The sequence below is a fragment of the Onychomys torridus genome, chromosome X (assembly GCF_903995425.1).
Source record: "Onychomys torridus chromosome X, mOncTor1.1, whole genome shotgun sequence".
Lineage (NCBI taxonomy): Eukaryota > Metazoa > Chordata > Mammalia > Rodentia > Cricetidae > Onychomys > Onychomys torridus.
This window is the reverse complement of record NC_050466.1, coordinates 109755383-109773036: the sequence shown is the minus strand read 5'-3', so window position 1 is coordinate 109773036 and position 17654 is coordinate 109755383. Positions and strand designations below refer to the sequence as shown.

General features: G+C 39.2%; 2 pseudogenes; both read left to right on the top strand.

Moving 5' to 3' along the window:
- Nucleotides 1–897: 897 nt before the first annotated feature.
- Nucleotides 898–1318, top strand: LOC118574770 (annotated as a pseudogene).
- Nucleotides 1319–8015: 6697 nt separating this feature from the next.
- Nucleotides 8016–9603, top strand: LOC118574769 (annotated as a pseudogene).
- The last annotated feature ends 8051 nt before the right edge of the window (nucleotides 9604–17654 follow it).

Genomic DNA, 17654 nt, shown 5'->3' with positions numbered 1-17654 from the left:
GAACCTGAGGCTAGATAGGTCATAGTCCTAGGGGAAGACTTACTACTTACTATTTTTCTGCTAAAAGAACATAGCATTAAAATGATTTCTAATGACATATTGCTATACCCATAGTTCAATGCCTCACTCAACTCTCAACAGAGAAGCATCTTGCAGCAGATGGGAATGAACCAAAAGACTCACAAATGGACAATGTTCAGAGAGTGAGAGACATTAGAACACTCTTTTCTAAATGGGATATCTTTATCAAATCCTTTCTTCAAGGCTCAGTGTTCTACAAGGAAGAAAGAGTGCAAAGTTTTTAAGAGCTAAAGGGAATGGATGACTTCAAAGCAACAGTTTCTTCCAGATACTCTAGGACTTATGCATCTTTGAACTCAAACAGACTGTAGTTGCAAGCACAAGGCTCACATAGATTCAATCCAAATTGTCCTAGTACTGAGAAAGAAAAGACATGAGGACCACCTCTGAGAAGCTATTTGAAATTGATACTTGCTGGCAGAGGGAGAATCAATTTTCTCCAATGAAGTGGCCCTGGTTTTATCAACCACATTCCATGACAGGTTCCATGCCCAGGAGTAGTAGGCCAGCACAAAACAACTCCATGATTGTGTGTGTGTGTGTGTGTGTGTGTGTGTGTGTGTGTGTGTGTGTGTGTGTGTGTGTGTGAAAGAGAGAGAGACAGAGACAGAGACAGAGACAGAGAGACAGAGAGACAGAGAGAGAGAGTGAGAGACAGAGAGAGACAGAGAGTCTTAGCTTTTTGTTTAGTTTGAATTCATTTTTGTCTTAATTTTTATTGTTTTGAGTTTCACTTTTTATTTTTAAAGAGAGGAGAGAGAATGTAAAACTGGGTAAGTTAACATCTGAGAGGAATTTCATCACCGGGCATTCAAGATGTTGAATAGAAGACATGGTGGGTCCTCTGGAGTGAAATTCTGGATTTCCCTGGGTCTTCCAGTAGGAGCTATGATCAACTGTGCTGACAATACAGGAGCCAAAAATGTGTATATCATCTCTGTGAAGGGAATCAAGGGATGACTGAATAGACTTCCTGCTGCAGGTGTGAGTGACATGGTGATGGCCATGGTTAAGAAAGGGAAACCAGAACTAAGAAAAATGGCCCATCTAGCAGTGGCAATTCGACAATGAAAGCCGTATCAAAGAAAAGATGGGGTGTTTCTTTATTTTGAAGACAATGCAAGAGTCATAGTAAACAATAAAGGTTGAGATAAAAGGTTCTATCACAGGTCCAGTTGCAAAGGAATGTGCAGACTTGTGGACCAGGATTACATCCAATGCAAGCAGCAGTCCATGATTCTTCAGTATATTTGCAAAATATATTCATTAAAAAGTCTTTGCTCCAAAAAAATTCATCAAAATATACTGGGTGAAAAAAAACTTTAGGGGAAAAAATAAAATATTTATACCATACAAAAATCTCAGCATAAAAGTGATAAGCATCAGAAAATCTCAACTCTAGCTGAAGTTGGCAACTGATGTCTCTTGGGAAAGAAATTTAGTTTTCTTCAGGAATGCACCCATAAGAGGCTACCTACGTATACACTGGCTACATTAAATGGAGATTGTAGGTTAAAAAAAGACAAATTGAAAAAAGAAAAAAAAACATGGAATTGTGAAGTCATAGTGATGGTAAAAACAGGGAGGAATTAGAGGAGAGAAAATTAAGGGGTGTAGTGTGCATAACACACTATGTTCACTTATTGATGGTTGTCTTGTTATATAAAAAACACAGAGCCAATTGCAGAGTTAAGGGTAAGGTTTTCATCTTTCAGCTATTGCTCTGACCTCTTGGCTTTTAACTGTGTAATTGGCTCTGTGTTTCTTATTTAAAAAGAAGGTTACATCTACAGACATTCTTTTTTTTGTTGTTGTTGTTTTGTTTTTTGAGACAGGGTTTCTCAGTGTAGCTTTGTGCCTTTCCTGGAACTCCCTTTGGAGACCAAACTGGCCTCCAAACTCACAGAGATCCGCCTGCCTCTGCCTCCTGAGTGCTGGAATTAAAGGCATGTGCCACTACCGTGCTCTACAGACATTCTTAATCAATAAAAATATTTTAAGTCAACTTAGTCTCTACAAATTTGCTTTAACTAGGCATTATCCATTCATCTTTATTTCAATTTGTTTTAGAGTTGCTACTATTCTATGCTGTATACAATCAAATAACATGTTAATAATACTGATATTGCCTAGTTTCTTTTAATTTATAGTTAGTTTTGTTATTGTTAGTACCTCACTATCAATGCCTAAATAAGTGCTCATTACTTTGTGAAATTCTGGTACACACATATTTCACACAATACAAATTATTCATTCATCTACTCTGCATAAATGTTTTAGCAAATGATAAAGACAATGGCTTTGTTTTAGGTAATTCTGGAACTGAGGTAGGATTAGCCTCCTCACTCTCTCCACACCCAAGGAGATAATAATTGTAGCCACCAAAGTGACTAGTTTAGAAAATAAGATCTTGGCCTTTCTCATCTCCCATCCCAGGTCATCCATACTATTACTCGTCTGTAACTTCCCCCTTCCTTTGAGGTGACCTCTGCAAAATTTGTCACACTATCAACTGACAACTGTATTTCTGGGTCTTCTTCTCTTATAATTTTTTGATTTTTTTTTTACAATATCCTCAGTGCCAATCTTTACTATGTCATTAGAACCTAGTTCTTGGGTTGAAATCTCATGATATAAAATTTTCCTAGAATGCAGAATATCCAGAAGGATATGTATTACAACAAAATACATCAAATTCCAGTTCACCACTCACATTTGTCTCTGAGATTTCTCATTCCTCAAGTGATATCTGCTTAGCTTTATGTGTAGAGGCATTGAAAATACACATGTACTAAATAGCCTCTGTGACTGAAAATGAAAACAACAACAAAAAAGGATTCAACACTATGAAGAATGTGACCTTGATCATCAGAAACAGCTCCCAGTTCATGCACAACTCTGATGTTATCATATGTGATGAGGACACATAACAGGTTTCTTCAGTAGGGATGTCTAAAGATGAAATGGTATACTGATATAGATGTGATAGGATGAAAAGGTAGATTATTGAATCAACTTTTAAAGAACAACTTGTTTAAAATATTTTACATTGTTATAGATTTTAGTTTATTGATACAAGTTTAAACTTAATTTTGTTATACTGTATTTATATTTCTATTCTTGTTTGAGGTATTATGTTTATGTAACTCATTTAAATTGTAATGGATAATTAAGAAATACAGATTAATAATTTGTCTTCTATGATAGTCAAAATTATAGTCATGTTAAGTTTCCTTGATATAAATGGATATAGTTCAAATAGGTAGGTAATCTTCAAACACTTAAAAGGCCTACAGAATATGGCATTTAAAATACTTTTAAAATTTAGACTTTCTGGACAGTGAGACATGTCTGCTCCTGGCAGCACCAATTTACTTCAGAGAGGAGGATGGGCATTGAAGACACTTCATATGGAGTTTATCTTCACCTTGACAAAAATAGCCATTTAGACAAGAAACTGTTCTTGCCTGGACTGCTTGATCAACTGGACATGCAGGACCCATATAAAGGTGACCACTGAACTTTGCTTGACAGAATGGTCCTTCAGGCTCCTGCTTCACAGAGAAAACTGCCAAAAATTTTACAATGTGAGAGAAAGGCGTAAGGTGGTATCTCAGAGTCGTTTTGATTTGCATTTCCCAGATAATTAGGGATGTTGAACAATTCCTTAAATGTCTTTCAGCCATGTAAGCTTTCTCTGTTGAGAATTCTCTGTTTAGTTCTATAGCCCATTTCTTAATTGGACTGTTGGACATTTTGATGTCTAATTTCTTGAGTTCTTTATATATTCTGGATATCAGCCCTCTGTCAGATGTGGGGTTGGTGAAGACCTTTTCCCATTCTGTAGGCTGTTGCTTTGTCTTGTTGACAGTGTCCTTTGCTCTACAAAAGCTTCTCAGTTTCAACAGGTCCCATTGATTGTTTGTTTCTCTCAGTGTCTGTGCTACTGGTGTTATATTTAGGAAGTGATCTCCTATGCCAATGTGTTCAAGACTGGTGATCGGATGGCCAAACACCCTAATTTTCATGCTAGAACTCTCATCCAAATCCTTCTGTCTAATATTTCCTACTGCTTGCACTCAAGAAACCTCTGGGGAACTGTGGGGTTGGTGGGTAAACACCCACATCCAAGTCTGGGTTAACTCAGAGTAATTGTTTTCATCTCCATCCATTTACCTGTAAATATCATTTAATTTTCTTTAATGTTTGAATATCATCCTTTTGTGTAAATATATCATAATTTTATTCATTTATTAATTGATAGACATCTAGGTTGTTTCCATTTTCTTGCTATTGTGAATAAAGCAACAATGAATATGAATGAATGGGTATCTCTAGAGTAGGATATGGAGTCTTTTGGGTATATACCTGGGAGTGAAATGGCTGGATCATATGGTAGATCTCCATTTAGATTTCTGAGTATTTTCCACACTGTTTTCTATAGTGACTGCACAAGTTTGCCATCCCATTAGCAGGGAATTATTGTCCTCTTTCTACAAAACATTGTTATCATTTGTTATGATTTGTTTTCTTGATGAAATAAAGATTTGTTTTCATTATTCTACTAGTAGCTGTTCAGTTTGGCCAACACAATTTGAAGATGTTGTATCTCCCAAAGTCTATTGTTGGATATATTGTAAAAAAAAAAAAAAGGCAGTTTGAAGAGTATCCATCTTAAATTTTATTCTACAGATTGGTGAGTTTGTTTATGAACTTGATATCAAATAGGCCCGTTTTTATGAAATTTAAATAACTTCTTGTTAGTTATTTGGCGCTAGAAACACGTCCCTTAGTTGGAAATCTTTTTCATTAAGTAACTCTGAAAGTACAATTAAATCTGGTGAGGTAAGTAAGGCTGTCCTCTGTCCCCGACAATAGAAAGAAGGAGTGACATCCTAAAACTCCCAGGTCTGAGTCAATGGCTCTGGTGTCCAGAAGGAATGAAACTGATCGCTTCCCTGTTGAGTTCTGGGTTCCCTGCTGTGTCTGTAGCCAAGCCTAGGTTTGCTGGAGGTCTTAGCTTGCTGTACCCATGCGTCTTGGCGCCTGGGGGCAGTCAGCTGACTGGTTGTCTTTCTAGGCAGCACAAGGACAAGGCTGTTGATGGGCAGGGCATTCATGAGCCCATGGCCTTTTTCATTTAAAACAGGGACCCAACAGCTTTCAAGAGTCGGCGAGTGCCAGCATTTGGCAATTTCGTTTTCGGGCTTTTCTTTCCTGACATACCTTAAATGCCACAGATGACTCTTTTGCCTGTGGGGTCAGGAGCCTTGTTCTCCAGATACTTAACTTTTAGCCGGGAACAAGAGATGGATTTTACTCTATGTCCTGAATTTTTTCTGATGATTGGTGGCTTAAGGACAGCTTTTGGAAGGTCTGCCAGTAGGCAGACTGTAAACCGATCCTTTGGAAGACTTGCCTGAGGCTATAAGCTGATTCCTTTTGGCTTAGGAGCCATCCCGATTATTGTAAACTTAATTGTTTAGATCTCAGCTACTTTTAGACCCGTCTGTGGTTCTCAAGGCAGTTTGAGAATGAGTGGGTGGAGTTAGAGTGGGGGTGGAGTTAAGGTGAGTTAGGGCAATTCTTAGGAACCGCCCAAGCCCACGCGTTTGAGCCCGCCCAGGTTACACATGGCAGACACCTTAGTGGGAAAGGAAAGGGTTTAGAGCTTTAGCAGAAAGTTTGGAGATGAAGCAACTCTTATTTTCACGTTTACTGGCTGAAGTACCTGCCATACTGTTATGTGGTCAGGTTTACCGGTACCTCAAAGCTGTTAAGCGGCCAGATTTACCGGTACCGCCCCATCCGCCAAAGTAAGTGGGTGGTATCTGCCCTCTGTCCCATGGCTGTAACTGAGTGGAAAATAAAAAATTAAAATAACAAACCAGGATCAGACTTCAACTCAGGCGTCCTGAGAATGAAGTAAGATCTAAGATCAGCTAAAGTCCCCCCCCCTTTTGTCAAGGGATGGGAGGAGCTGCGACTGTGCTGCCGTGGATCCACCCAGTAGACCCAGACGCCATTTTTGCTCCGAGCAAAAATGTGCCTGCCAATGCCAGCACAGCCTGGACAACCCCCGGGATTGTCTGCCGCAAACATATAGCTCAGATTTTAGCCATTAGAACAGCAGACTCACTGTGAAAAATCGTGGCGGTATCAGTAATGGAAAGCCACGCTTCTCGTGGCTGGCCACCACCCGTGGCGGCCAGCAGGAGGTGCGTGCTGGTTGGCGGAAGAATCACAAGCCATGGTTTCCTTTTTAGAGCTTTTAGAGAGAGAGAAAGCTAAGATAAAGAGCAACTCTTTCCATTTGCCTGTTCGCTGGTCAGAATTAGATAACTCCCATAAAAGATTGGGATTTTTTTTGTTATTTTTTAAAGCATACTTGGGCCATCTCTCAGTACAGAGACAGATAAGCTTAGGAATCTGTAAGTAGGGCTGATCGAGTTGGAAAACTTATTTCCCATGTCCGCAGTGGAGAGGCAAAAAATAAAAAATTAAAAAAACAAAACGTGATCTAGAGGTCCGATTTTGGGTGTCCCCAAATATCGAACGTGGATCTGCTTGGGCACAAGCTGCCTTATCAGCTTGTCAGCCGATAAGCCGGGGGCCCTGTCGAGTGAAGGAAGGTCTCCCCAGGAGCCTCTCACAGTCAGCCACCCCGTCGGGTGCCGGCTTCACACGACCCCCGGAATGCACCTGATGGTGGTGGTCCCTTTAAGGAATATCTAAAGCTGCAGACGTGGGAAGTGGCTGGAAATCCGGGCCCGCAATGGGGGCCAGCGGTAGCCAGTAAAGAAAAGGGGAAAACTCACCAATCAGTAGTGGTGTTGCATGAGGATTTGTGCGACCAGGCAAATGGAGTGATCTGTCATGAACGGAGCAGAGTTCCTGGTGTGTGTAGCGCAGTTTTCGTCCCAGTTCCCGGGTTTCCAGGCACAGAGTGCCCAGAAGCGCCCGTTTTTGCACGGCACCAAAATGTTAGTTATTTGGCGCTAGAAACACGTCCCGAACATGACAAGACCACGGAAGAGTTTTATTAAAGTGGATAGAGGTGACAGGCCTGGGTGAAACACACGTGGGTGAGGAGAGAAGTGGGGGAGAAGGAGGGGGAGGAGGAGGAGGAGAGAGACTGAGAGCCTGAGAGAGTCATGCAAGGTGGCGCCGACTTTTTAAAGGTTGGGCCGCACATGCGTACAGGGACTCCTGTGTGTATACGCATGCACGTAGATTACATGTAATTATCTATCACTTCTACCATAAAATTCAATGTACATTATGCTGTACGATATTGTAACTTTTTATCCCATGAGGGTCCTTGGATTCTGAAAGTCAGACTTACCTTCTTTCAGCAAACTTTTTACATTTTTATGGAAGTAATATTATATGTAAAAGTCTTAATATCTAAATTTCTAATGTATTCTGAACTTTGGTTGAGAGATATGTCTTTTTATTTACTCTAAAACCCATTTAAATAAAGACATTCCAATGTCTGTCTAATTCAGTATTGGTATTTGTTTGTTGTAAGCACTACAATGGAAATATAAAATCTCCCTAATATTCAATTAATAGATAATTAATATTTTATTTTTCAGCATTGTAATGCATATTGAGATAAATCAGCAGTTCTCTGAAGTTTCCATTCTTATTTTTGAGCCTCTGGAGCTAGTCCTATGTTCTCAGATTTATCATCAAACACACATTGCCAACTAGACCACAAGATAAGATAAACTATAACATATCAATCATCTTTAAGGACAGCTACTTCCAGTGGTTTGTTACACTTACCAGCTCTAGCTAAACCTATACTTGCCAATGTTAAAAAGGCAAGCATTGCAGATAACACCACTTTCATGTTATCCAGTTTAGGGAAAGTGACTTGAGTTTGTGGAAAATGCTGTAGCTGATCTAACTTGTCACTAGATTTGAAGATGAGTACATTTGAAGTGGGTTCTGAGCCAGTAACAGCTGAAATTGTGAGCTTTGTTTTACTTAGTGAGGATACAGATAGGAACCTCAGTCTTTGCCTTCAGAATGAAGCTAGTGAAACGGAAAACCCTACTGAACCTCAGAATAAGAGGCCTTGTTGGTCCACAGAGGATGATTCAACTCCTTACATGCAGATGCTGCATTCCTATGACCGGAAAAGGAGCAGAGCTTTGATTTGGTCACAACTACAGCCACAGAGGTGGCAGGTGAAGAGATTACTGAGGGAACTATGATGCAGTTCCAGATTTTACAGGATGACAAACCAGATGAAGAATTCCCCTTGGCTAGTGCACAAGAGTCAATCATTAGCCAAGCATGGTTAAGAGGTAAAGAAGATAAAGATAAGCTAACCAGACAAGGGCATAAAGGGAAGCAGGGGATGTGGTCCAAGGAAGAAACAGATATTGAACGTTATATGAAGGAACATGGAATAGAGAATGCTGAAGAAATCATTTTTAAGATGTCGAAAGGTAATAGAAAAGATTTCTACAGAACTATATCATTGGGTCTGAATCAGACTTTGTTTTCAGTTTATAGAAGAGTGGTCCGAATGTATGATGACAGAAACCATGTGGGAAAGTACACCCCTGAAGAAATTCAGAAGCTCAAGTAGCTCTGGCAACAGCATGGCAATGACTGGATAACAATAGGTGCTGCCATGGGAAGAAGTCCATCTTCTGTCAAAGACCGGTGCCGACTGTTGAAGGATACTTGTAACATGGGGAAATGGACTGAAGAAGAAGAACGGATTCTCGGAGATGTGGTTCATGAACTGACATGCACTGAGGTGATGAGAAGGTCACACATGGTGTGTGTTGGGCAACAGTGGCTCAAAGAGTAGGTACTCGCTCAGCAAAGCAGTGTCGTGCTAAATGGCTCAACAACCTGAACTGGAAACAGACTGGAGGGATTGAGTGGACCAGGAAAGATGAAGTCACTCTCATTCACATGCTAGCAGAGCTTGATGTAGCTGATGAAAATGAAATTCACTGGGATGACTTAGCTAAAGGATGGAAAAGCGTTCGTTCACCACAATGGCTGCGTAGTAAATGGTGGACCATCAAAAGGCAAATTACAACCTATAAGGACTTTGCATTCCCAGACCTAGTAAAATGTCTCCAACAAATATATGAGAGCCAAAATGCCAGTCTCATGTTTGGGGAGAATAAATCAGAATCTGAAGTGTCAGACAATAACCCTGATAACAGCGTTCAACAAGCCCCTCTCAGAGGCACATGTGTAGAAGATAATAGTACATCCATCTATCCAGACCCTGTGACAGGATTGGAAATTACACTCCAGATTGCCCCTGGTGTCTTAACAGATTACCCGTGGCTATTGTTAACTCTGAAACAATAACCCTGATCAGTGTACCACAGTAGATATTTGATATTCTTCCTTATTACATTTGTGTTCCATTCCCTCACCTGTACCAACTTCCTTCAAACAAGCTCAACTCAAGGACTTCCCTTAACTCTGACAACTAGTCCCAGAGGTAAGCCTGATAGCTGCTGCACCTGCTTTTCCTAACCTATCACATTTTGTATTTTATCCCCAGAACATGTATTGAATACTCCAATAAATGACATGTGGAATGTCATACATCAAGTATCATCACTAAAACTTGCAGAAAATAATACTGCTCTTTCCACTTCCCAAGCAGAATTGGCAGTCAATAGTGACATCTATTATTCTGATTTTCATGGTCTTGCAAGTTCATTCAAAGCAAACAAATTTCCTGAGAGAATTCTTTAGCTAAGAGAGTTCTGCACACGTCATTTAATTGTGCACTTGTTTCTCAATTCAGAGACCAAAACAGCGTAGTGCTAATGAACTGTGCTATAATTACAGCAGAAGAAAATTTCTGTGACACCAAGCATAAGAATAATAAATTCACTCTGATTTATCCAGTGCTTTAGTTACTGAGTATTGAGTCACTCACCATAGTAGGGCAAGAGCATTGCACAAGTGATAACAAAACTATGCTTTGTGCCCCTTCACTACCTGACTTTATCAAGAAATGGGATTTTACAAGTACTGAACCTGTCTTGCCTTTCACAACACTAATAGGTCTCATAATCCCAAAACAGCAAGGATCGAATACCACTGGATTCTTTTTGGAGAGCCCCATTTTTATAGACTTCAAGGATATTGGACTTGCTAAAATATTACTAGCCTATCCTTAGAAACAAGGAAAGTGCTAAAAAAGCATTATTGTATCTGCAGAGGAACATGAGTCATTTCCAAGGGACCTAATTTTGTAATCTCCTGACTCATATAGCTACAGTGAGTTAGCTATGAACATTAAGACTTTGACTTCTATTTACTATTTTCATTACATCTGAGATCTAGTTTTATGACAGAGTGTGTGTGTGTGTGTGTGTGTGTGTGTGTATGGTGAAAAGATTAATTAAACATAGCCCTGTGTTGAATGTTATCAAGAGGTAATTATTTTTTCTTCATCTACTTGAAAGTTTCAAATCACCAAAGTTAACTGCAGTAATATCCATGTCTATAGTTCAGACATGGTACTCACTCAAATCTCCGGAGGGTCCCTTATATATCAAACAAGTCCTAACAATACAGTCCAGTTCTTAATTGTTACAAATATAGCAGCCCATCCACCCCGGCACTCCCATCTGGACCAGAGGTGAGTGCCTGGGGTTATAGCCAGAGAGGCAACTGCCCCTGGGTCCCACCGCTGGACACAGGCCACTCTGGGAGGACATAACCAACTTGGCCCCAGTTTCCTGCCAATTGGTGGGCCCTGCGGGAAGGCTCCCCTTTTCCAAGACTGCAGGCAGACACTGCAGTCTCCACACCCTGCCCCCACACCCATCTGCTGGAGACCCCAGCCACTTCCTGAGAATCAGAGACCAGCCCCAAGCTTCCATCCTGCCTTAGAACTCCCATCTAGACCAGAGACCAGAGGAACTCCCACCTGGACAAAATAAGGAGACCTCAGGGACTTCCTGAGACTCAGAGTCCAGCCCCCAAGCTTCTACCGTATCTTCAACACCAGAGATCCTCTCTTCCATCTCTTGCATTCTGTTGGTTATACTTGCCTCTGAAGTTCCTGTTTGTTTACTCAGATTTTGTATTTCCAACATTCCTTCTACTAGTGTCTTCTTCATTTTTTCTATTTCCCTCTTCAGATCTTGGACTGTCTCCCTTCCTTTTTCATGATTTTCATTCAAGGATTCATTGTTTTTGGCTATGAAGATACAAGAAGCCTATAGAACACCAAACAGAATAGACCCCCCAAAAAAGTCCCCTTGCAACATAATAATTAAACAACTAAACATACAGAATAAACAAAGAATATTAAGGGCAGAAAAGGAAAAAGGCCAAGTGACTTATAAAGGCAAACCCATCAGAATAACACCTGATTTCTCGATGGAGACTTTGAAAGCCAGAAGGACCTGGACAGATATAATGCAGACACTAAGAGACCATGGATGCCAGCCTAGACTAATATACCCAGCAAAACTTTCAATCATTGTAGATGGAGTGAACAAGACCTTCTAAGACAAAACCAGATTTAAACAATACTTATCCACAAACCTAGACCTACATAAAGCACTAGAAGGAAAATTCCAACCTAAGGAAGGCAGATATACCCATGAAAACACAGGCAATAGATAACACCACAGCACTAAACCCCAAAGAAGAGAAGTACACACACTACCACCAAAAAATAAAAATAACAACAGGAACGAACAATCACTGGTCATTAATATCCCTTAATATCAATGGACTTAATTCACCTATAAAAAGACACAGACTAACAGAATGGATATGAAAACAGGACCCATCTTTCTGCTGCATACAAGAAACACACCTCAAATTCAAAGAAAGTCACCACCTACAAATAAAAGGCTGGGAAAAGACTTTCCAATCAAATGGTCTTAAGAAGCAAGCTGGTGTAGCTATCATAATATCCAGCAAAATAGACTTCAAACTAAAATCAATCAAAAGAGATGATGAAGGACATTACATACTCATTGCAGGAAAGATCCACCAAGATGAAGTCTCAATTCTGAACATTTATGCGCCAAAAACAAGGGCACCCACATATGTAAAAGAAACATTACTAAAGCTTAAATCACATAAAACCCCACACATTAATAGTGGGAGACTTCAACACCCCACTTTCACTTCTGGACAGATTGGCCAAATTGAAAATTAATAGAGAAATAATGGTCTTACCTGATGTTATGGTTCAAATGGACTTAATCGAAATCTACAGAACATTCCACCTGAACAAAAAAGAATATACCTTCTTCTCAGCACCCCATGGAAACTTCTCTAAAATCAACCACATACTTGGCCACAAAGCAAATCTCAACAGATACAAAACAATTGGAATAACCTCCTGCGTTCTATTGGACCACCATGGTTTAAAGTTAGATTTCAACAACAACAACAACAACAACAACAAAAAACTACAGAAAACCTACAATCTCATGGAAACTGAATAATGCTCAACTGAATCACCAATGGGTTAAGGAAGAAATAAAGAAAAAAATTAAAGACTTCCTAGAAATCAATGAAAATGAATACACCACATTCTCAAACTTATGGGACACTATGAAAGCAGTGCTAAGAGGGAAATTCATAGCAGTAAATGCCCACATAAAGAAGTTGTAGAAATCCGATAGTGACTTGACAGCACACCTGAAAGCTCTTGAACAGGAAGAAGCAAAGTCTCCCAGGAGGAACAGATGCCAGGAAATTATCAAACTGAGAGCTGAAATCAATAAAATAGAAATAAAGAGAAAAATACAAAGGATTAATGAAACAAATAGTTCTTTGAGAAAATCAACAAGATAGACAAGCCCTTATCCAAACTAACCAAAAGACAGAAAGAGAGCATCCAAATTAACAAAATCAGAAATGAAAAGGGGGACATAACAAGAAATAATGAGGAAATCCAGAGAATCATCAGGTCATACTTCAAAAACCTCTACTCCACAAAACTGGAAAATCTAAAAGAAATGGATAATTTTCTGGATAGGTACCACATACCTAAGTTAAACCAAGACCAGATAAACCATTTAAATAGTCCAATAAACCCCAAGGAAATAGAATCAGTCGTTAAAAGTCTCCCAACCAAAAAGAAGTCCAGGACCTGATGGTTTCACTGCAGAATTCTTCCAGATCTTCAAAGAAGAGTTAATACCAATACTCAATTATTCCACACAATAGAAGCAGAAGGAATATTACCAAACTCTTTCTATGAGGCTGTAATTACCATGATTCCTAAACCAGACAAAGATGCAACAAAGAAAGAGAACTACAGACCAATCTCCCTCATGAACAGTGATGCAAAATTACTCAATAAAATACTGGCAAACAGACTCCAAGAACACATTAAAACAACTATCTGCCATGATCAAGTAGGCTTCATCCCAGGGATGCAAGTGTGGTTCAACATATGAAAGTCTGTCAATGTAATACAATATATAAACAAACTCAAAGAAAAAACCCACATAATCATCTCACTAGACACATAAAAGGTATTTGTCAAAATCCAACACCCCTTCATGATAAAGATCTTGGAGTGATCAGGAATATAGGGAACGTACCTAAACACACCAAAGACAATCTACAGCAAGCCAACAGCCAACATCAAATAAAATGGAGAGAAACTAAAAGCAATACCACTAAAGTCAGGAACAAGGCAAGGCTGTCACTTCTCCCCATACTAATTCAATATAGTACTTGAAGTTCTAACCAGAGCAATAAGACAACATAAAGAGAATAAGGGGATACAAATTGGAAAGGAAGAAGTCAAGCCTTTCCTATTTGCAGATGACATGATAGTATACATGAGTGAACCCAAAAATTCAACCAAGGAACTGATACAGCTAATAAAAACCTTCAGCAACATAGCAGGATACAAGATCAACTCAAAAAAATTAGTAGACCTCCTATATACAACAGACAAACAGGCTGAGATACATTACCATTTACAATAGCCACAAATGATATAAAATACCGTGGGGTTACTCTAACTAAGCATATGAAGGATCTATATGACAAGAACTTTAATTCCCTGAAAAAAGAAGTTGAAGAAGATGTCAGAAAATGGAAAGATCTCCCATGCTCATTGATAGGCAGGATTAACATAGTAAAAATGGCAATCTTACCAAAGCTTTCTACAGATTCAATGCAATCCCCATCAAATTACCAACACAATTTTTCATAGACCTGGAAGGAATAATACTCAACTTCATATGGAGAAACAAAAAAAAAAAAAAAAACAGGATAGCCAAAAGAATCCTGTACAATAAAACAACCACTGGAGGCGTCACGATCCCCAATCTCAAGCTCTACTATAGAGCTACAGTAATAAAAACAGCTTGGTACTGGCATAAAAACCGACCTGTGGAACAATGGAATTGAATTGAAAACCCTGACATTAACCCACACACCTATGAACATATAATTTTTGACAAAGAAGCCAAAAATATACAATGGAAAAAAGAAAGCATCATCAACAAATGGTGCTGGCATAACTGGATGTCAATGTGTAGAAGGCTGCAAATACATCCATATCTATTACCATGCACAAAACTTAAGTCTGAATGGATCAAAGACCTCAACACAAATGCAGTTACTCTGAACCTGATAGAAGAGAAAGTAGGACTTAGTCTTGAACGCATTGACACCAGAGATCACTTTCTAAATATAACACCAGTAGCACAGACACTGAGAGAAACAATCAATGGGACCTGTTGAAACTGAGAAGCTTTTGTAGAGGAAAAGACATGGTCAATAAGGCAAAGTGACAGCCTACAGAATGGGAAAAGGTCTTCACCAGTGCCAAATATGTCAGGGGGCTGATATCTAGAATATATAAAGAACTCCAGAAATTAGACATCAAAATGCCCAACAGTCCAATTAAGAAAAGGGCTATAGAATTAAAAAGAGAATTCTCAAAAGAGAAAGTTCAAATGCCTGAAAGACATTTAAGGAATTGCTCAACATCCCTATTTATCCAGGAAATGCAAATCAAAATGACTCTGAGATACCACCTTACACCTGTCAGAATGGCTAAGAACAAAAACACAGAAGACAGCTTATGCTGGAGAGGATGTGGAGCAAGGGGAACTCTCCTCCACTGCTGGTGGGAATGCAAGCTTGTACAGTTACTTTGCAAATCAATATGGGGCTTCCTTAGAAAACTGGGAAACCATTTCCCCCAAGACCCAGCTATAACATTCTTAGGCATATACCCAAGGAATGCTCAATCATACCACAAGGGCATTTGCTCAGCTATGTTCATTTCAGCATTGTTTGTAATAGCCAGAACCTGGAAGCAACCTAGATGCCCTTCAACTGAAGAATGGATAAAGTAAATATGGTACATATACACAATGGAGTACCACTCAGCAGAGAAAAACAATGACATTATGTGGTTTGCAGGCAAATGGATGGATCCAGAAAAAAAATCATCCTGAGTGAGGTAACCCAGACTCAGAAAGACAAACATGGAATGTACTCACTCATAGTAGGATACTAGATGTAAATCAAATATGACTAGATTGCTATACAACTCCAGGGAGGCTACCTAAAAAACAGGACCCTAGGACAGACACAGGGATCACCCAATGACAGAGAAATGGATGAGATCTACATGAACAACCTGGATGAGAGTGGGAGTAATGAAGGGCACGTTTCGAGGGAAAGAGAGCTGAGGGGAGCAGGAGATCCCAGCTGGATCAAGCACAGAAAGGGAGAACAATGAATAACAGACAATGATAAATGAAGACCACATGAGAACAGGAAGAAGCAAAGTGCTAGAGAGGTCCCCAGAAATCCACAATTATACATCCTCTGTAGACTACTGGCAATGGTTGATACTAAGCCTGATCTGACCTAGTCTGGTGATCAGATGGCCAAATACCCTACCTGTCATGCTGAAACTCTCATCCAATAACTGATGGAAGTGGATATAGAGATCCTCTGCCAGGCCCCAGGTGGAGCTCCAGGACTCCAATTGTTGGGATATTGGAGGGAATGTAATAGTGTGAATTGTTGAGACCAAGATTGTTAAAAGTACAGGGACAAATATCCAAACTAATGGAAACACATGAATTATGAACCAAAAGATGTGCAGCCCCCAACTGGATCAGGCCCTCTAGATAAGTGACAATTGAGTAGCTTGAACTGTTTGAGAGGCACCCAGTCTGTGGGACTAGGACCTGTCCTTAGTGCATGAGCTGGCTGTTTGGAACCTTGGGCTTATACAGGGACACTTTGCTCAGCCTGGAAGGAGGGGATTGGACCTGCCTGTATTGAATCTACCAGATTGAGCTGAATTCCCAGGGGTGTCTTGGCCTTGGAGGAGATGGGAATGGAGAGTTGGGGCTGGAGGGAAGGCAGGGGCGGTGGTTGGAGGGGAGAGAACAGGGGAACCCATGGCTGATATGTAAAATTCAAATTCAAATATAATTTTAAAAAAGAATGAAAGGATGCTAAATGTTTAAAGTTTATAAAAAGTTGTTAGCTCCCAGAAAAAAATGTATATGGCATAGTGTCTTTTTGATATTGAAATGCTTTGGAAAATATATAGTGATGACTATTATACAAGATTGTCGGTCAGTGAACTACCACAAGATTGCACATTGAAAATGGTCAAAATGAGCTAAGCATGATGGTGTACACCTGTCGTGCTAAATTCATGATCCTGAGTCAGGAAGATAGTTTGAGTTTAGGAGTTCATATATACCCAAAGCAAATTATGTAAAGTCTGTTTTTCCTTAAGCTCCAACACCCAAAAGTGAAAATAGTATATTTGGTTATGTATTTGTAGCATAATATATTTTTAAATAATTGAGTAAGTTAAACTGCTTCCATCACATTTCCTGAAATGATTGGGCCAGTTGATGAAAACATTATTTCCTTTGATTGGACCTTGGGATCCAATTGGTTCATACTGAAAGCCAAGTGTGTCCTTCATCAAGTTTGTTAAAATGATCTTTCAAGTTTATATAGAAAATTATTTCCTGAGATTGGACAATGAGATCTGTGGATTCACTGTGAAAGCCAAGTGTGTCTCTTCTACTCACCCCCCCACAGTATACTTAATGTTCTCTCAACTGCCTATGTTTTATTTCCAATGGACTAGGTATCTAATGAATTCTCTGATAAACATACACCTATTTTATAAACACAATTAATTTATTTTATGTTTAATGATAAAATTTGAGTTAACAAGCATAATGGTACAATGAGGATTTAATTTTTAATTCAATTCAACCACTAATTGAATGTCACCAATAAAATTGAAGTTCTTTCACAAACTATACCTCTACTGAGCAAATACAGCAAAATCTATATAATTTCATATAGCATCACAAAAGAAATCGTTAAAACTGTCATCTTAAATTCTTATGGTTTTCAAATTCTATGACATTAATATTCCAAAAGACCCTGTAAAAACATATTTTAAATAAAAATTTGGAGAAATCTTTAACTTTTTATAGTTCAGTTGTACTTAGTATTTTAAGTTGCCATATTCATTTAATAATGTTAGTGTATTAGTATCCTAATTACACTCTACAGAACCTTGC